This window comes from Nycticebus coucang, chromosome 15, assembly GCF_027406575.1.
Source record: "Nycticebus coucang isolate mNycCou1 chromosome 15, mNycCou1.pri, whole genome shotgun sequence".
NCBI lineage: Eukaryota > Metazoa > Chordata > Mammalia > Primates > Lorisidae > Nycticebus > Nycticebus coucang.
The window spans coordinates 42,505,157-42,527,494 of NC_069794.1; the positions used below are offsets into that span (position 1 = coordinate 42,505,157).

Genomic DNA, 22,338 nt, shown 5'->3' on the forward strand with positions numbered 1-22,338 from the left:
ACGAGGAAGCAGCATAAAATGCAGCAGATTAAAGGCTCTGGCTTTCCAAAAAAATCAAACAGTGACTTCTAATGTTTACATTTCTCACTGTAAAATGCAAATATCTGCCATTCTTTGCATTTAAACTTCCATAATGACAACAAAAATAACTACACAAATAAATCAGACTAAAAACGCAAGTAATATTTGTGTACAAATTAAAACACAAATTCAGTGCCACCTTTCGACTCTTTCTCCATTTGTACTTTCAGGGAAATTGCACACATAAAACAGCTTTGGGAATAACATACTGTGGGTAGAATGGCCATCCAGCCAACCCTGGACTTTGTACCCCAAACTGTTATGCATAAGAGAAAAAAAAATACTTTTTGTAAGGCCGTTATAGATTGGGCTATTTTTGCCACCGCAGCATAGGCTATGTTCCCACTAATAGTTTGGAGTTGCTGTAACAAAAATTCTTAATGTGTAGTATTTAGTTAGTATTTGGTAGTATGTGGTATCATAGCCAGAGCAGGGCAAATAAAATTGGAAATTGTGCATATTAGATTTATGGCAAGGTGCCAAGAAAAAAAACTTTGAGTATTCATACTTTCATATGACTGACTGAAAACAAATAAATCATGAGTTAACTTTTCTTTCTTTCTTTTTTTTTTTTTAAGAAAATTTTATTGCCAAAGAAACCACAGGCTAGGCAATAGAAGCCAATGATGTTTAATTCTCAAAGTTTGCCTCAGTCCTCCAAACCCACAGTAGCAGAAAGTGGGCTTTGAATGCTATGAAGTCTCAGGAAAAGTATTCTCTCTAACTTCCATTTTAGATATTGTCATGAAGGATAATAGATGAGATAGACCTAAACAAAAAGAAAAATACAGAGACCATAGATGTTAATGTATACAGAGGAATTATTATAAAGTAGAATTCTGGGCCATCATGTCATGGGCCACCAAAAACAATTCCACTATAGTCAATTCTACCCTCAGCACTGGTCGTAGGAGGACCTTACTGTCTCTCTCTTTGTCTCTAACACACACTCACAAACACACTGGTATCAAAGAACACCTGAGTACTGTTACAGCTCAGCTTGTTATCCTTAGCTAATCATAGCTGCACCCAAATACTTTGAATTATTGTGAGTGGTACTGAGGCTAGAGGACTAGAGGGTATTAGGTCTAGGGGCAGAAGTAAAGTAAGCAGTGGAGACATGTAAGTAAAAGAAAAAAAAATATTGTCTCATCCTTTCAGATAGTAAGAATGCAATAGAGCCATCTATAATAGAAGTATTGTTGGGATAGTGCCTGTTTTCAATTATTTTTTCTCTTTGTGTCTACTTCATGATTTTGAAAATATTTATAAATTTGGCCATATTCCCAATAGTTTTACACAGTAACTATGGTACATTTTCAAATACTGAAAATTTTACATTTATTTAAATATATATGATAGATTGATCAATTAATCTAGACATTAGTGTACTATGAAGGGTGATACTCTTGTGTTTAATTGGCAAATTGGTGAACAAGAAAAGCACACAGTACATAGCTTTGTTTTGAGAACTGAAGGAGACCTGATCTCAAATATGCTGGTAGTACTGATACTTTCTGAAATAAATTAAAAAGCAAATAGATACTTTTGGTGTCTACTCCAAATGGAACATGTTGCTGATTTTCTACCACATTTGATGTTAATACCCTTAAGGTAAAAATACAAGAATGTTGACTAAATACTAATCATTTTTTAATTATGTTTAGACTATTTAAAAATTTACATAAGATCCAAAAGAAGTCTAAGACATATAACAAAAAGTTCTTATGTAGTAAAAGGACATTTTAGCCAGTGGTAAATATAAATACTACTTTTGAACGTTCTTAACAGCTATTTCATATTAACTATTGACTATTAAGAATAATGCTAGTAAAAGCTTACACTATACATATGTGTTTGGCAATTCTACTTTTTATTGAATACTTTTTTAAATGGTTTCTCCTAATCGAAGGAAAGTGCATGTAAAACATTCAACAAAGTGAAAGTCTAATAAAATATAGAAAATGTAGAATAAGGAAATGGAAATGTACCATGCAAGTGTTCATATACAAATAAACTTTAAACTAAGTTCAGTGAAGATTCTTTGTAAGGCCATGATAGTTCAAGGGGCAGTCTTGATTGAAGGGAGCATAAAATAAATTGAGTAACCATGAATAACTAAAATTTCTTAAAATTGAATGAAAATATAAGATTAAAAATACATTAAACAACATGATACTATTCTCATTTTTAAAAATATTCTAGCTATAAATATTTCAAGAGAAAAATAATACAAAAATTATAGTGTGATTCTGAATGTTCATTTAAGAATCATCACAAAAATTCATGACATAAGTAATAATGATTTATATGATAGACTCAAAATATTTTTGTAAATTTTTCTGCCATGGTGAGTCATAATGTAAACATACGGAGAATTATGATTCATTTCTGAATATAAATATTGCTGTACAAATTCTACTAATAACTTCACTTGTTTCTGACTCAGCACACGGACATTTTTTCTGAATTGATTTCAATCAAAAACTACAAAATGAAGTGATTCAAGAATAACTGTCTAACAAAGCATACTTCTGATAGAACATGATTTATGATATTTGATTATTCATCCAATCATCAGTGATCCATTAGCAGAATACTCAAAACTGTGCACTAATATTGTGCTTCTATTTTATAATATTATGTTTCATAATTAGCTGGCATTCAGCCTTACAAAAGTTGTAGATTTGCATTATTTTTAAATTTTCTTGTAAGGTAAGTTTATTTTATAAATAATGGAACATGTGTTATTTAACTGATAGAACTATATATAACTTCTAAATAACTATTTGGTAAAACCAGAAAATAATTACGTACAATTTGATATGTGGTCTTACTACTGTCCTTGACTCCACAATTTTAAGGACCTGTGTGTAATCAAGTTTCAAATAGTATTTACAGTCCCTGATCAGCACTATTTAATGCCTGCTGTGAATACTGGACTTTTATGTTTCCTATTGTTCTAGATGATAAATAAGAACATTTATTGTAGTCATCCTGTTTCTACCCCTTTTTGAATATTGAGTTGTTTGGTGTCTAGCGGACCCCAAACTGGGACAGTGGTCAGCAAGGGCAATGGTTCTGCAGAAATTACAGACTTTGCATCAATCCTATAGCATAAAACCTAGAAGCCTGGAAGGACATACATTGTGTCATGTGGCTGGTGGAAGCCAGAACACAATGCAGCAACCCATCCTGCTTCCTGAAATCTTTTCACTGGGTACATGACAGAGCATCTGTGCAGGAATGCACAGCAGTCAGTAGTCAGCAGTCAAGGTAAAAATGAGACAGGGGAGATTACAGCTTCCAGGAAGGATGAGTAAAGGGTAAATAGGGACACGGGGTAATGGAGCATCGGAAGTGGCCAGAGGATGGTGCAGACTGGAAAGGGCAGAGGGAGAGCAAGACTCATGTCCTCAAGCAGACATCTCAGCTTCTCTAGCCTAAGCTGCCAGTTGATGGTCTCACTCAGGGAGAGTCACACAGACATTCCCCTGACTGGGCTCTTTACCTTGTGTTGGAAGTTCCATGAGGAATTCAGCCTGTCTACCTCCCACACTGAGTTAAAAGAGAGGCAAGATAACTTTCAAAGTTATTGTAGCTGGATTTAAAGAGCTACATCCAAGTATAGGGAATAATATGTGGCCATATGCAAATATTCCAGATTTCCAACCAGATGCAGTAACTGAATGAGATTTGATTGTCTCCCTTAAAAACAAACAAACAAACAAACAAAAAACATAAATGTGCTCCAGTTAAGACATACATTGAATGAGGCAGCACCTGGTAACAGCTTCCCAGTACCCATTCCTCAATTCTTCCATTTAACTATGGAATCCTTGATCTTTCCTCATCCTCATGTGCATAACTGTGCCTACCTGGTCTCATTCTATTGTATCATTGGCTAGATCTGAGCCAGGGGTAAGTAAGTTGAAAACATTGCAATCTCCTCCTTACAGATTATTGCTCTAGTCTAGACACTTTCTTCCTCCTTTCTTTACAATAGATAAATACTTGAGGAATTTGTTCGTATCTGTGATGCATGGAAGAACCACAACAGCCTTGTGTTGAGCAAGACAGAAGTGCCCTGTCAGCCCCAGCCTGCTTTTCTCTACATCAAGTTGGCCAACTACAGCCTGCAAGCATAATGTTGCCTGCAGCCTGTTTTTGTAAATAAAGTGTTTGGAGCACAGCCAGGCTCATTCATTTACTTAGTGTCCACTGCTACTTTCGTGTTACAACTGCAGAGCTGACTATCTACAAGAGGGACCACATGGCTTTCACAGAAAACCTTTTCTGGCCTCTGATCTATATTATTAAATAAAAAGAAATACATTTTGCACAAACCTTTCCATCCTGAATACCTTCATCTAATGATTAACCTTTATTCACAGGAATACAATCACTGCAAATTAAAAAAAATAATCCATGACATTACCTGAAGAGTGTCTAATGGAGCAGTTTTACAATAATAACAACAACAACCTAAAGCACAGAATTGGAATATAATTTTATTCAAGTTTTAAAATGTTCCTGCAAGTCCAGAAGCTATCACTGTGTGAATCGTGGCAACTGTTGCAAGAAATGCACCTTTATTTAATAGCTGTTGTGATTCTGGATGCCAGAACAATGTGAGAAAATGTTCTGATAGAATTTAAGTTTCCCCAGTTAAAAAGAAATGAAAGTGTGTTGAATGCAAGCTCTGAAATACTCCAGGAATGGAACTCTGCCTAATGAGGAAATTAAATCAAAGAGGAAAAATTAAACACAATGCTAGCAACAATGTATGACTAGCAGTGTATTAGTTTCTAGAAATATGTTACACTTTTTCAAAAAACGGTTTAAGACAAAACATTTAAAGAAAAAAAAAAAGCCATGTTGTCAAGTAGTACTTAATGAATTTCTGCTTAATAGTTTCAGTGGGTTGTGTGACACTAATGATATTTCTCACTAATAGCTTTGTTATGTACAAAGTTACGATTTCTAATATATGACTTAGGTGATTTGAAAGCTTTATTGATTATTTAACTCCACAGTTCCCATCTAGAAGTATTTCTTTAAAATGCATTCAGATACATCAAATCATAATAGTAACATCCATTCAGATATATTTAAATTATTTCTAAAAATAATTTTTTGATAAAGCAATTGTGACTTAAACATGTTTGTGTCTCTTTTTATACCTATGTGCTCCAGAAGGAAACTATCTTGAAGCTTTTGAAGTTTTCTTCTTATCTTCCTTAAAATTAAGTGCACTGGCTGTAGCTGTGGCAGTTGCTGGACAGACTGAAGTGGAGCTGAAGCAGGTGGGTTGGGGGATTTAGATTATGGCAACTGGTGGTGTGGGGGTCTGTGGCAGGAACAGTATTACAGGTGACAGGCATGATGATGGTTCTGCCTTGCATGTCAAGCTCACCGTGTGGTAACACCAGCTGTGCAAATTGACCAGAGCAACAAAAAATTTACTTCCCAGGAGGAAGACCCTATTTCATGTGAACTGACCTTTGATTCAGTTTGAAGAAGGGAAGTACGGAAAGGGTGAAAATTGCAAGCATCTATTCCATATACAGTGCCTGAGAGTGAAAGATTTTCACCCATGAAAGCTGCAAATACAATTCAGAGGATACGCGGACAGCAGCCTGTCTTAGCGGTCATCACAGGACAGAAGGTTGCACCTGTGGCCTCTGTAGGACGCAAGACATCAGAGCAGGCTGCTCCACTGCAGAGAGATGCCATCATTCTAAGAGACAAACACTCCCTCAGAACAACTCCACAACAGGTAGCCATTGAAATTCTAGGGACTTTTATGTACTTTAAGGAGTTACATTTGTTTTTAAAGCTATATTAATTAGTTTGATGTAAGCACGTCAAACTGTACAAAAATATCAACCCATTGTACCCCACATATGCATAAATGTATTCATGATCTATGTGTATATGACTTAATAAAAAAAATAAAAGTCATTGAATGAGACTAACCTCATTACAATAAGAAAGTCATAGGAGCTCCTGATCTCCAGAAACCCAAATCTGTCTGAGAGTGAGGGGGACAGCAGCCATTCTGAAGCCCCCACGTGTTCTCATAAAAAGGCCGGCATGTTCCATGTCTCAGAACAGGTTTTGGATTCAGACTGTATTGATTCTCTAAGGCAGGCGTCCTCAAACTTTTTAAACAGGGGCCAATTCACTGTCCCTCAGACCGTTGGAGGGTCGGACTATAGTTTAAAAAAAAAAATAACTATTGGCGGCGCCTGTGGCTCAGTGAGTAGGCGCCGGCCCCATATGCCAAGGGTGGCGGGTTCAAACCCGGCCCCGGCCAAACTGCAACCAAAAAATAGCCGGGCGTTGTGGCGGGCGCCTGTAGTCCCAGCTACTCGGGAAGCTGAGGCAAGAGAATCACTTAGGCCCAGGAGTTGGAGGTTGCTGTGAGCTTGTGAGCTGTGTGATGCCACGGCACTCTACCGAGGGCCATAAAGTGAGACTCTGTCTTTACAAAAAAAAAAACCCCACAAACTATGAACATATTCCTATGCACACTGCACATATCTTACTTTGAAGTAAAAAAACGAAATGGGAACAAATACAATTCACACCGCTTCATGTGGCCCGTGGGCCACAGTTTGAGGACGCCTGCTCTAAGGAATAGAAAAGTTCAGCTATTTCATCTCATACTGAGAGTGCAACTGCCATGGAATGGTCATTTAATCTTACCCATGAAAAGTCTGCTCTGGGTCTTTGAGTTCTTCTAGAAGCGGCTGGCTTTCCCTTTTCTCCACTTCTAACATTAACCCACCAGACATTTCAAATCTTTCTCCAGTTGTTAATTGGAACTCCAATTTCCTTAGCACTCCAGGGAATATGAAATGCACTTGCCAACAGTTTTAATTAAAACAGGCGGGCCTGGTAAAGAGTCTGGAGAGTAGCAACACCTGGAAGGTGCTGGGCCTCACGTGACGGTGCAGTCACGTGAAACATGCAGTCATCATGAAAACAGCCAGATGTGGGTGGCGCTTGTGGCTCAAAGGAGTATGGCACCAGCCCCATATACCGGAGGTGGCAGGTTCAAATCCGGCCCCAGCCAAAAACTGCAAAAAAAACAAAACAACAACAACAACAAAAAAAAACCATCCAGACGTCTCTGCAGCAGGTCCCCTAGTGCATCAAGAGCCGCCATGTGCTTCTGGGGTAAGCTCAGGCTTTGGTGACCAATTGGTTGTAGAAAGTTCAGGAGCACCTGGCCTGCTGTATCAGGCATTGCAAGAGATTCAATAGATGCAGGAAGCAGGGAGTTTTGGGTGAAGGGCTGGCTGGACAGTTGTGTGACAAAGTGTGTGGATGACCCCATGCACCTCATCCCAACTACACTAAGAAGATGGAGAAATCTCTTTTCCATGGGGAAATAAATGACTTTGTCAGTGGCCATGAGGGCTAAAGGCTAAGGAACGGGAATTTGAGTCTTCATGCATAAATTTTAGCTAAGTTAATGAAGGAAGAATTTAAGAATGGCTATGAGTTTTAAGGTATCTGTCACTTGCATCTGGACACTGGTTCCTTAATGTTTCAAACCTTAGAAGTGAAATGTTGCTAAGAGTGTTTTACAGCCTACATTTTATGAGGCAGAGCCTTCCAAGGGACCAAATTCTTATCCTCAGGTACCAACTGGCTGGCAGGTTCCTCCAACCTGTGGTCTGGGGGGAGTCTAAGAAGTGTTTCTATCTGTTGGCATCCCCAGTTTACCAGAAGTGTCACCACACCATTTCCCAAAAGATGTAAAACAAAATCTATGAAGTCACTAATTTAAAAGAGGAAAAATATTTTGTGGATCTTTGTTTTGCTTCATTTTTTTAATGCAATGGTAAAAAGTTATTTAAATGTGGAGTTGGGATGGAAAGTAGTTTGGATAAAAAATTTGAAAGGTTCCTATGGACATCTATTTCTGGCCATCAAGATGTGAATATGTAGTTCTTAAAATTATTACACACTGCATCTTTCATCCCGGAGGCTACACAAAAATATGAGAGGTGACATCACCCTTACTAAGGGAAGCAGAGCTTCCCTCTCACTGGCTGATGAGCCTGGTGGCTGTCTGACACAGAAGGACAAGGAAATCTTGCAGTAGCAGTTTCTTCTTGAAAAGAAAGTGGGTTTTGGTTTTGGTGTATACAAGTATCTAGGAATGAACAGTAAAAGAGGAACTGATAACTGCCTTATTAGAAGAGAATTGTTAAGTAATGGATTTGGAAGAACTTGTTTTCATTGGGAGAGAATAAAAGCTTAAACCCAACTTCGTTCACTTACCCCCTGAGTTAACAAACCCCTATTGGGACAACGCCTTATCATTTTCATAACCACCTCATTGTCTTTTTACCAACTTGTTATGTGAAGGGATTATATAACCTGTCTGTTTGCTACTTCCAAGCTGTTATATATTTTCTTAGTGGTTTGGTTTCTTATAAAAGTGTAATTTTCCCTTCTTTCCCACAAAACCATCATTTATAAGGACTAGTAAGATAAATTTGTAGAACTTCTCTGGAAATTTATTTCCTGATTCAGTTCTACTAAAGTGTCCAAAGCCTCTATAAGAAAATCATTTAATATCTTAGATGAATTCCAAAATAAATCTTAAAATAACTAAGGAAAGATACCAAATAATAAATACAGATTTTGAGATAGTTTAAGGAAAGGAAGAAGACTTGAAAAGAAACAGGAAATTGAGACACTTAATTAATAATCTGAATTTCAATTAAGAAGTTAAAGAAACCCTTTGATTTTATGGACACGTCATTAAAAATTGAAATCTCAGAATATTTGATAAAATATATTGCTATTGTCTGCCATAAGCAACACTAGAATTACATGGATGACTTTCAGGGATACTATAATGAGATTTATTAAACTTGAGTTATAAGGAAATCACCTTTTTCCAATTCAAAAGAGTGTCAGATTGTTCATGAACAAGTTTTACTAGGACATCGAAAGGTGTAGCAATGTATTTACAATTATGACAAAGAAAAATATATATATCTTCATAATAAAGTTGTTCAGACTAAAAGACAGAATAATTTCAGAACAAGAAGTTCATAGAAGTAGCATTCTTCTGCTTTTACCAGCACATATAAATAAATTTAACCTTAAAAATCTTTTGAGATGTTAGAAGATAAATCTACTCTACTTGACATGTGAGAATATAATGTGCATTTACTTAAGATTTACAATATCAACCCATTTAAGATTTTTTAAAAATATATACATAATTCACTATGGTTCTAAAGAATTATATAATTTTTTAAAAAGTTTATTAATTAATGAATAAATTAATAAACCATTTATTATTACATGATACCAAAATGGAATTCTTTTGTGAGTACTATTATAGCATGTGTCATTTTTCCTAAGGAATTTTTCACAAATCTGCATTATTTTGGAAATATTTATTTCTTACTCTCCTGCTTTATAATTTTATGAGAACCATTAGACCACTCTTCCAGTAAAGGGAGTATTGGAATCCAGAAATATTTTTCTACTATAGTGATCTCTCCTCCATTTAGAACACTTTCATTTTAATCAATTTTTAGAGAACCCCTTTTCCAATTTTGAAAAGAAGTAATAGTAATAAAACCAGTACATACAAAAGGCTATTTATGCACAAGGATAGTAACCTGAGAGTGTTTGTATAGCTAAGAAACCAGCCAAGTATTATTAAACGACACATAGTTCATTATAAAGTTCATAATATACAATTTTTATTGATTTTTATTATTTATTTATTGTTTGGGATTCATTGAGGGTACAAAGAATTGCATTAGTTAAATAAATTCCCTCTTATAATTATGTCCCACCCCCAAGAGGCATCCCAAACACTATGCCCCTCCAACCCCCTCCCTCTTTCCCTATGGAATTTTATAAATAGATTAGAACAAAATGCTTTACATAAATGATATAGTTGCATAATATGTATAGCAAGGTTGTCATGGGTGAAAATTAAAGAATTGTTCAGAGTTTATGAGAAAAAATGAGAAAATAATGTTAAATATAATCTTTAGTTTAAATTTTTTTTTTTTTTTTTGTAGAGACAGGGTCTCACTTTGTCACTCTGGGTAGAGTGCCGTGGCATCACACAGCTCACAGCAACCTCCAACTCTTGGGCTTAGGCGATTCTCTTCCCTCAGTCTCCCGAGCAGCTGGGACTACAGGCGCCCGCCACAACGCCCGGCTATTTTTTTGTTGCAGTTTGGCTGGGGCCAGGTTTGAACCCTCCACCCTTGGTATATGGGGCCAGTACCCTACTCACTGAGCCACAGGCGCCGCCCCAGTTTTAAAATTTTTAAAAGTCATAAGAGAGCTTGCCTTTGAAATGATCTTTATCTTTGTTCCAAAAAAAAAAGTGCTGATTGGCCTTTATTAAAGTAAAAATTAAACGAAAATATCAGTATTAATGAAAAGTTTCCCCGAAAGATTTAAATGTTTTTGCATGATGATACAAAAATTTTAAAAATGATGCACAAAGTTCCAACTCAACAAATTGTATTCCTAAATATTTACTGTAATATCTGAATCAAAACAGTGTTTTGTGTAAACATTTTTTTTTTCAGAATTTAGAAAGATTTTCACAGACAAAAGCACAGATTTTTGATGATTGAAAGGAAATATAAAGCTCCTTCAGTTTTTACTGAACAAGAGATTGAAAAACGCACTGAAGTAAGATGGATGCAAATGAAGGGAATGGTCTTTTCTATGCCCCACAGGTACTGCAATTTCAAATTAAGTAATCCAGACCTTGCTTTGTGATGTTCTTTTGTTGTTAGGGTGTTAAAGGCAAGCCACACTCTTCGAGAATAAGAGAAAGATCCCTGCCATGCTGGAGATAGAAAATGAAATGGAAGAGGATTGTTTTCTCCAGAAAAGTGAGAGAGGGATGCTTACTAGCAAACGCTAACTTCATGCAGGGTATTATGATGAGAATGTCTTAGTGAAGGAAATTTCTGACCCAACATAACCGAAAACACAGGATGATTTTCTCAAAATACCTGAGAAATATATGGAGAATGATAATTTTCCAATCATTAAGCAATGTACCTTGAGTACTCAGAATTTGAAAATTATATTGCAATGTGACCTGCATTTACTCACAAGGTTAGTGACCAAGGTTTTGATTGTCCTGCTTCATACATCTGGCTTCATCCCAATATTATCCCTTTCCAATATAAAGGCTTACCTGTTTTTCCATGTGAAAAAATGATACAAAAATGAGTGTCAGAGTGACATATGAAGAGCTATAGGAAGCAGGAAGAACAAATAAATATGCTCATATTAATATGTCCTGCATACCGCATGTGGCACACTGTAATTACAAAAATTGTATCTTGTTCTAAATTAAAATTTAATGAGGTACCTTGTATTTTTCTTTGATTCATCTGACAATCCTAATAAAAATGCCTAAGAAATAAATTTTCAGTAAGTATAATGCAGTGTTTCTTAAGTATTTGCACCATGCATGCCCAGCATATTTGGTAAATGGAGAAAGTATCTGTGTGCAGAAGCAGCAAGTCTGGGGGCTGTAGCTGCTCCAGGGTCCTAGCACGCCAGTAACACATCACAGCCTCCTGTACAAGGGTGAGACTTTGCTCTCGCAGATGGTGAGTACATTACTAGAGGAAATGTGTCTAACTGGTGTTAATTACGTACATGCATAACTTTATTCCATTCAAAGAATGCCAGTTTCAGAGAACTTACTGTCATGTTACACATTTTAAAATCCTGTATTTTTCTCTAACCACCTGATAAAAAACTTAGAGAAATGTTTTAGTAAAGAGAATAGAATATTTGTAATTGAATAAATCTACGTTTTAATTTTAGTTATTTCGTCTATCAACTGTGTGACCTAGGTAACAAACATATAGCTTAGTTTGGTCTTTTTCCTTATCTATAAAAAGTACATGAAAAAGGCCAAATATAGAATTAATGTCAAAAATATATATAAAATCGTACATGTAATGGCTGATATAGGCAGTTAAAAATTGACAGATATTTTCACTGAATACTGTGGCATGGCTTTCTAAGTAGCTTTCTTTTTTTAGATGGTTTAGTTTTTGTTTGTTTGTTTGTTTGTTTTGAGCTAGGCTCTTGCTTTGTTCCTTAGACTGGAGTTCAGCAGTGCCATCATCATAGTTCACTGCAACCTCAAATTCCTGGGCTGAAGCCATCCTCCTGCCTCAGCCTCCCAGGTAGCTGGAACTAGAGGAACCTGCCAGCATACCTGGCTAATTTTTCCATTTGTTGTAAATACAGGGTTTCACTCTGTTGCTCTGGGTGGTCTCAAAATTCTGGACTGAGGCAATTCTCCTGCATCAGCTTTCCAAAGAGCCAGGATTACAGACAGGAGTCATAATATCTGCATTGTAGTTTTCCTTAAAAAGTGGTACGTCACCATAGAACAATTATATCCCTGATCTGATGATAGGCAAGAAATATAAATTGGAAATATTCATTCAGATAAATAGTATTTATATAAATTTTCTGAAGAAGATGAGTCCTCTAAAGTCTCAGAAATTAAAAGAATTTCTCAGATTTCTCTCCTAGGACATATTATACCAACATCTTCCTCAGAGTTACTTTGACTAAAGGTCCTTTGTGGTAATGATGTAGAGCAGATTGTTAAATACAAAACTTCTTTTAAAAATGCTATGTATTTTTTTTCAATTATACATGTGTTCGTTAGGCTTCCACTTTTTGCCTTGACAAAATTAAAAGCTCAAAATTTAACAATAACAATGTTTAAGATAGGGACCAGAAACAAAAACCTATCAAAAACAAAATCCTATGTATTATTAAACACTATTGTCTTTATGAGGATCCTTGAGGAATATTATCTTTATCTACCTATCATCTAATTATCTATCATCTATTATATATCAAACATACCAATATATGTATCTGTAATTCCTGTTGTGTATTTATAGTATTTGTGTAGTGTTCATATGTGTATATATGTATATATAATGCTTTTTGTGTATTTATATGGATGAATTATGTTCACTGAAATCACTTGTATTAACTTTGCTCTAAATTTATTTTATAGATACAATAAATTGCATAACTAAATGCATCTTTATCTTTTCATTAGCTTTTAGAATGCAGCATATGAATATACAATGGACTGTGCGAGTAATTGACAGTTTTGTCCCAATTTATGTCATCTTTAATCTATAATGTTAAAATATTTTGGTAGGCACATGAGCTAGCAGAATAAATATTACATTATTTTTCCTACCCTCTCTGACAGATGTGGCCGTGTAACTGAAGCTAATGTCATCATGTGGCTTATAGGAGTAGCTCCAGAAGAAAATATCCCTGAGAACACTTGTTTCTTCACAACTTCTTTTTCTATTTCTACTTGAAAAATGGATGCTTCTATTTTGGCTTATAAAAATGAAGGTCATAACCTAAGGATTATGAAATAATGAGGGAAATGAGCCTGGTCCCTGCCTACTTAGTAGCATGGAGCTGTTATGTCAATTCTAGATGCATTTCTCCAGCTGGCTGTGTAAGAATGAAACTTTAGTCTTGTTAAGCTACTGTTACTATGTAGTTTTACTTCTCACAGAGAATCAATATTTTAGCATAATGCTAAATAATTACATAGAGGATTCTTTCTCTCTTCTTCTCTCTCTCTTTGAGTGCATATATTAAAAAAAAAAAAATTCTATTAAAGAATTTTAGCCCTGATAAAATTTCAATACTATTTGGGTGACAGGTACACTAAAAGCCCTGACTTTACCATTATGCAATTCATTCTTGTATCAACAAAACTCTTGTACACTCTAAATTCATTGAAATAAACAAATCTATTAATTTTAAAATAAAAATTAAAGGTTAAGTGAAATATAGTAAAAAATTGTTATTATAGTATTAAATGGTATTTATGTAGTCTAACACTTCAAAAGTCAAAACCTACACAGGAAGTTCAGAGTATTTAAGCCTACACAGTAAGTTCTTCAGGGTATTTAAAGCTAAGATGCTTGTTTTACGTTCTGATTCCCCCTCTTATTGTTATATAATCTTTTAGAAGCTATTAACATCTCTGCAGCACAACTGTCCTTCACTTATAAAGTGAAGATAATAATAAAATTTATTCAAAAGTTTGCTGTGAAGACTAAAAGAATGAACACACGTAAAGCTTTACAACAACAGCTGACAGTCATGATAAATACTCTTTAAGTATTAGTGATTTGATTTGTTTTATTTACCATCAATCAAATAATAATATGCATTGGGATAAATGGTTTGCTAAGGAATTTTAAGTATTACACCATTCAAGTCTATTACAACTCTATATGATATTTGATTGTTACTTATGCCAGTGAGGAATCTAAGACTTTGAAAGACCAATTCATTCACCCAATGCAATTGAGTGACAAAGACACATTTTGATTCACATTATATACGTTTAATACATAAACTTCAAGGTTCATGCTATTTGACATAATGTGAATAACTTCAAATATTATTTTGTAGTACATTTGCAATTTGAGAATCATGAGCTTTGTTACTAAGTAATGCAAATGAGAGAGACTTGAGATAATCCAAATCTCTAGAATAACTGGCATCTTCTAGACTAAAATGTTTTAGGATTAGTTGGTAATGGTGTATTAATGAAAATTATTAGTTTAAAGTATAGATTGTCAAAAACTTTATCACTCTAATCAATATTATTTTAAATATTCTAGTTCACTGTTCAATAGGGTCTCTACCTTGTTTCCCCCAAAATAAGACAGTGTCTTATTTTAAGGTGTGCTCCCAAAGATGCACTAGGTCTTATTTTCAGGGGACATCTTATCTTTCCTGTAAGTAGGTCTTATTTTCAGAGGATGTCTTATTTTCAGGGAAACAGGGTAGTAGACAAATATGGCTTTTAAAATTAAAATATTTCATTATAATGAAATACTTTCAAAGAACAAATTCCTCATCCACGTTGGCACATTTCAAGTGCAAAATAGCCACACAGAGCTAGTAGTAACCATATTGGGCAGAGGACATCCCAACACATTCTCATAATGGCATAAAATTATATCGGACTGTGTAGAGATTGCCATTCCAAGATAAAATAAAAATATATGTATAAAATGTAGAAAGAAGAAGAAAACTAAAAGTATTTTGAGGAAAGTGTGATTTTGTGAGTCAATTTTGATTTAAGCAGAGACCTAGAATACTACATACTAGTCTTGCCTAAATCATCTTTGACAGCATTAAACTATTTCTTGTCCCAACAAATATCAAATATATAATAACTTAGAATCTATAAATCCAGTCCATAGGATATGGTACTTTTTATCTTTGATTGTTACATAATACAAAGTATTCATAGCTAAAATATGCATAAATAAGTTCAATAAAGAAGTAAAATATTCAATATTGGCATTTTGAAATAATTACAAGGTGGTTATAGACATTGCTTTTATACATATGGATGCAGTAGAAGAAAAGTCAATAATCCATGCTACATTGTGGGATTTGGCATAGTTTTTTTTTTTTACTTTTTATTTTTTGTGTTTTATTAAATCATAGCTGTGTACATTAATGCAATTAGCGGGTAAGATGTGCTGGTTTTATATACAATTTAAAATACTTTCATCAAACTGGTTAACATAGCCTTCACCACATTTTCTTAGTTATTGTGTTAAGATATTTATATTCTACCCTTAGTAGATTTAACATGTACCCTTATAAAATGCACCGTAGTTGTGCTCCCACCAATTACCCTGCCTCCATCCATCCTACCCCCTCCGTACCCCTCTCTCTCCCCTTTCTCCTTCAACTTGGGCTATAGTTGGGTTATAGCTTTCATATGGAAGTGTAGGTACTTATAAATTAGTTTCATAGTAGGGTTGAGTATATTGGATACTTTTTCTTACATTCTTGAGATACTTTGCTAAGAAGAATATGTTTCAGCTTTATCCATGTAAACATGAAAGAGGTAAAGTCTCCATTTATCTTTAAAGCTGCATAATAGTCCATGGTGTACATATACCACAATTTATTAATCCAGTCATGGGTTGATGTGCATTTGGGTTTCTTCCATGACTTAGCAATTATGAATTGGGCTGCAATAAACATTCTGGTGCAAATATCTTTGTTATAAAGTGATTTTTGGTCCTCTAGATATATACCTAATAGAGGAATTGAAGGATTGAATGGCAGGTCTATTTTTAGATTCTTAAGTGATTTCCAAACATTTTTCCTAAAGGAATGTATTAGTTTGCATTCCCACCAGCAGTGCAAAAGTGTTCCCTTTTCTCACATCCACGCCAACATCTATGGTTTTGGGGTTTTTGATGTGGGCTATCACCTTACTGAACTTAGGTGATATCTCAGAGTGATTTTGATTTGCATTTCTCTGATGATTAAGGATGATGAGCAATTTTTCAAATGTCTGTAGGCCATGTGCCTGTCTTCTTCAGAGAAGTTTCTCTTCAAGTCCCTTGCCCACCCTGAGATAGGATCACTTGTTCTTTTCTTGCTAATACATTTGCGTTCTTTGTGGATTCTGGTTATTAAACCTTTGTCGGAGTCATAACCTGCAAATATCTTCTCCCATTCTGAGGGCTGTCTGATTGCTTTACTTACTGTGCAGAAGCTTTTCAGTTTGATCAGGTTCCAGTAATGTAATTTTGGTTTTGCTTCAATAGCCTGGGGGGTCCTCCTCATAAAATATTCACCCAGGCCAATTTCTTCAAGTGTTTTCCCTACACTTTCTTCTAGTATTTTTATAGTTTCATGTCTTAAGTTTAAATCTTGAATACAGTGAGAGTCTATCTTAGTTAATGGTGAAAGGTGTGGGTCCAGTTTCAGTCTTCTACAAGTCACCAGCCAGTTCACCCAGCACTATTTGTTAAATAGGGAGTCTTTTTTGCACTGAATGTTTTTAATTAGCTTATAGAAGATCAAATGATGTTAAGTAGCTGGGTTCATCTGTTGGTTCTCTATTCTGTTCCATACATCTACTTCTCTGTTTTTGTGCCAGAACCATTCTGTTTAATCTTTTGATTAAATTTATGCTAACTGAATTCTTAGGGTTTTTGTTTGTTTGCTTTATCTCCCCGACTTACAAGGGAAAATAGTATAAAACATTGATAAAAGAAACTAAAGAGGATACACAAACAAATGGTAGAACATTCATGCTCATGGATTAGAATTAGTATCATTAAGCTGTCCAAACTGCTAAGAACAATTTAAAGATGCAATGTAAGCCTTGTCAAAATTCCAATATCATTTTTCATAGAAAGGGACAAAATAATGCTACAACTTGTATGGGACAAAAAAAAAAGAAGCACTAATTGCCAAAATAATTCTACAATTCTGAGCACAAAGAACAAAGCTGGAGACACCATGCCACCTCACTTCAAAACAAATCACAAAGCTAGCGTAAATGAAACAGCATGGTATTGGGTCATAATAAACACATTAACCAATGGACCAGAATAAAGAATGCAGAAATAAAGCCACATCTACACAACCAACTGATTTTCAATACAGTTGCCAAGAACACACACTAGGGAAAGGAAACCCTCTTCAACAAATGGCACTGGGAAAACTGGATAACTATATGCAGAACAGTGAAACTAGACCCAGGCTGTAGGAGGGACCCTGGAGTTTCCAGGGGATAATTTTCCCCCACTACAGCAGAGGAGGGTGGAAGAGTAAGGCTGGGCAGGGCCGGATCAGGTGAGCCTGCTTTCATACCAGGCTGAGGAAGACTCTAGAACTGACTCAGAAGGTATCAAAGGTTGGCTCCTTGGCCACAGGGGAAAACCACTCAGAAAGGCGAAGTGGCTTCATCAAATCAGAAAGTCTTTTCAGGGAAGTAACTGTCTGGGATTCACAGACTGGCTTTCAGGAGTGGGTTTCACTATTCTTCACCTTTGTCTCCTGCATCTCCTCCAGTGTTGAGTTGCAAACAGAACTCCATGGGTTAGGAACTTCCCTGTACAACATGCTCCACCAGTTGCCTGCAAGTTCAGTCCCACACTATACTCTCCTGTGATAGAACTGTGACAGTTCTGCCCACGTAGATTCCTTTTTCAAGTTTAGTTCTCCAATCTCCCTTTTGTGTCCCAAGCAACCCAATCAAGTCCTGTGGGAGCAGCATCCATCTAATATGGCTCGTCCTACCTATAGGCATCTCCAGGATGTGTTGGAGGGCAGGTAACTTCCAGAATGAGCTCCCTAGGCCACTGCAGGTCCTCAAGGGGAAAGATGTGGACTCAATTCTCTTTGCAAACCTCAGACACATGGGTGCCCCAACAGAGAAGACACAGCCACTTTTGAGAGTCTTGGCTCAATTGTTCTTAGCTACAGTAGGCTAGGGAAGGGCTGAGGGAGGACAGGAGTGTGCGTGGAGGAAAGCCAACACTCTAGCCCTCCTTATACCTCTCCCTAGAAGAAACTCTGCAAAGAATATCCAAGCTGTGGGATCACACAAATTGTCCAAGGCCCACTGCATCCTGGGCAGGACTTGGCAACTATCTGTGTGAGAAAAGATGATGTGAAAACTGAAGGGCTGAATCTCTCTCTAGGGTGGACAAAGGAACACTATGAGTGGAGAAGCAGTGTGGTGTCCACTGTCTTAGCTCCAGAACATGGCTGGAAATCCAACACTCTATTTTCCGGAAGCTCCCAGTTCAGTGTTGTAGCAGCCCTAAAAAAGGTAAAAAAGCTCTCCAGCAGCTCAGATGCCCACTGACTACCAGGGGTGTGAGGGATGGAGAAACAAAATCTCCACCCACACCCTCCACTGGGCTCTGAACTTCTGCAGATTGCTCTCTGGAAATACCTTTTTTCTTTCCATTTTGTTCCACAACTCCTTTCCATGAAATCTCTGGCAGAGTGGCAACTTTCCCCCCAGATTATACCTGACCTGTGCTTTTCAACACCCTCCCCTCTGAAACCTTTCCATCCCTCAGGACAGTCTGCCAACGGCTCTGTCTTGTCAGTCATCTTCTCTTTCTCTCATTTCTCCTGTTATTGGTTGCATTTTTTGATACAGTTTATGTTCAATCTTTGTGAAATACTATGTACTGGACACAACTGTACTTTTATTTGTCTTCTATAATATGCATTGATAGTGTTTGTATTGGGGTTTACCAACTCATATATGCATAAATGTATAAAAAGAGACTTATCGTAAGGAACTAGCATTCCAAACTATGCTTTGTGAACCAGTCAGGTTGGAGAACAGGAATAGCTGAAATTGCAGTTCAAGTCTGTTGGCTGGTAGAATTGTTTCTTGCTCAAGGGAGGTAAGTCTTTTGTTCTCTTGGGGCATTAAGCTAGTTGGGAGAAGGAAGGCAATCTGCTTTACTCAAAGTGCACAAATTTAAATGCTAATATCTTCCAAAAACACTCTCAAAGAAACATCCAGAAAGTGTTTGACCCAATATCTGGATACTGTAGCCCAACCAAATTGACACATAAACTTAACTATTTCAGTGTTGTTCAAAACTTCTATAGTTTTATTTATTTTATTTAGGTGTTAAATCAATTGCTAGGGGATGATGTTGAAATTCACACCTTAATTTGTGGAAGCATCCATTTCTATCTTTAATGCTGTGCATTTTGTGAAACTGTATTAGGTATGCATATATAGACATTTGTGATTATTGTTTGTTCCTTTTGCTATTTTGAAATACGTTTACTTTTACACCACTCTTTGTTTTGATGTCCATTTTATCTGATATTTTACAAGTACTCCAAACTTCTTATGGCAACTACGTGTGGGAGATGATCTTTTTCTACACTTAGTTTATACTTTTCTTTCTTCTTCTTCTTCTTTTTTTTTTTTTTATTCTTTCATGTTCATTGAGAGTACAAAAAAATTAGGTTACATTGATTGCCCTTGTTAGGTAAAGTCCCTCTTATAATTGTGTCCCACCCCCAAGAAGTGTGCCATACAGGTAACCTCTCATCCCCCTCCCTCCTCTCTTCTACCTGATCCCCCTATCCTCCCACTTTGAATTGATTTGAGTTTTTCTCTTATGAGGGTATGTATTAGATGATCTACTTGTTTCATATTAGAATTGAGTACATTGGATTTTTGCTTCTCCATTCTTCTGATACTTTACTATAAAGAATATGTTCCAACTCCATCCAAGTTAATACAAAAGATGTAAAGTCTCCATTTGTTTTAATGGTTGAATAGCATTCCATGGTATACATATACCCAGCTTGTTAATCCAGTCCTGGGTTGGTGGGCATTTAGACTATTTCCACATTTTGGTGATTATAAATTGAGCTCCAATAAATAGTCTAGTGCAAATGTCCTTATGATAAAAGGAATTTTTTTCTTCTGGGTAGATGCCTAGTAATGGGATTGCAGGATCAAATGAGAGGTCTAATTTGAGTTCTTTGAGGATTACCCATAGTTCCTTCCAAAAAGGCTGTATTAATTTGCAGTGCCACCATCATGGTAAAAGTGTTCCCTTCTCTCCATATCCAGGCCAACATCTGTAGATTTGAGACTTTCTGATGTGAGCTATTCTCACTGGTTAAAAATATGGAACTCTGCACGATTTTGCATGTCATTCTTGCTCAGGGGCCATGCTAATCTTCTCTGTGTCATTCCATTATATGTGCTGCCAAAGCGAGCACACTTTATACCTTTCTTCATCTCTGTTTTTAGAGTTAGTCGCTTCTAGACAGCACATGGCTGAATCTTATTTGATAAAGATTCTAATTTTTAAATGGAGAAGTGAGTCCTTTTAATTTTATAGAAATATCAATGATCACATAAATCTACCAATTTTTTTGGTTTTCAACTTCCCCTTGCACAGTTTTGTTCCTATTTGTACTTTCCTTTTTTTAAAATATTATTTGAATTTTGATTTTAGAATTCCATTTGTTCTATTGTTTAGATATACCTCTTTGCATTCTGTTAGCAATTTTTTTCTATAATTTTCAGCATAGAGGTATATATTTTTATAATTATTTTGATTACTGTTATACCTTTTTCTTACAAACGTCAGACAGTTTGCAATAATTTAGGTCTGTGTATTTCCTACTTCACATTTTTGTTTGTTTATTTTAGTTATCTTATGTAACTAAATATAAGAGAACTAAACAACTACATATAAAAAATCCCACAAGACAAATTTATTTATTTTCTTCAAAAAGTCATATGCTTTTTTTTTTTTTTTTTTTTGAGACAGAATCTCACTTTGTCACCCTCAGTAGTGTACCGTGGCATGATAGTTCCCAGCAACCTCAAACTCCTGGACTTAAGCAGTTCTCTTGCCTCAGCCTCCAGCGTAGCTGGGACTATGGGCGCCCACAGCAACATCTGGCTACTTTTAGAGAGGAGGCCTTGCTCTGGCTCAGGCTGGTCTTGAATCTGTGAGCTCAGGCAATCCACCTACCTTGGCTTCCCAAGTGCTGGGATTACAGGCGTGAGCCACCACGCCCAGATAAAAGTCATATATGCATTTTAAACAAATTAAGGTGCAATATAGTGCTTTATCCTTAGGCAGATATATATCCTTCTCTTTTGTAACTAAAGAATAGGATGAATAAAATTTTTAAAAGTATGGTGACTGAAAATAAGAATATTCCTCAATCAAATGAGGTTATCCATGGACATTTCTTATCTTCATGAAATTTACAAATGAATCATGAGTACTCTCAATAGAGTTTGATAAGACAGCTGAATCATGAAATCAATCTATAAAAATTACATTTGTGCCTATAAATCTCCCATAAGAATCAGCAAATATAATTTTTAAAACATATTACTTACAGAAATTACAAAAATATAAAGCATTTAAAAATAAATAGAAAACAAAAAAGAGCTTCTGTCGTGAGTGGCACACGTGGGGCAACTCAACTGCTCTTTGTGTGGAATCGACATCAAGAGATTTCGGAAGCATAATTTTTTGTTATCTGGGCAGCTGGTGATCGTTGGTCCCGGCGCCCGTTTTTAAAAAAATAAAATAAATAAAATAAATAAATAAATAGAAAACAAATATCTAAGTTTTTAAAAATAAAACTGTAAGCATTTATTGAAAGGCATTTAAAAATCTAAGAAAATAAAGGATGTATAAAATACCGTTGTTTGGAATGACTTAGTAGCATAAAGGTAACAATCCCTACAAATTTTTCAATTTAGGTACTACAATGCCAATAAAAATACTCAGGGACTTTTTACTCTTGTGAGTATTTGGTAAACTAATGCTAAAGTTTATACAGAAGTATAAATTTTCAGTGACGAAA

At 35.7% G+C, this 22,338-nt stretch overlaps 1 non-coding gene and 1 pseudogene across 1 annotated transcript; one reads left to right on the forward strand and one right to left on the reverse strand.

Annotated features, from left to right (window-relative positions):
- Positions 1–20,623: 20,623 nt before the first annotated feature.
- On the reverse strand, positions 20,624–20,724 carry LOC128567067 (uncharacterized; annotated as a pseudogene).
- A 1,185-nt stretch (positions 20,725–21,909) lies between these two features.
- On the forward strand, positions 21,910–22,043 carry LOC128567115 (U11 spliceosomal RNA). The gene has a single exon (XR_008374778.1). It is a non-coding gene; the product is annotated as a U11 spliceosomal RNA (small nuclear RNA).
- Positions 22,044–22,338: the final 295 nt, after the last annotated feature.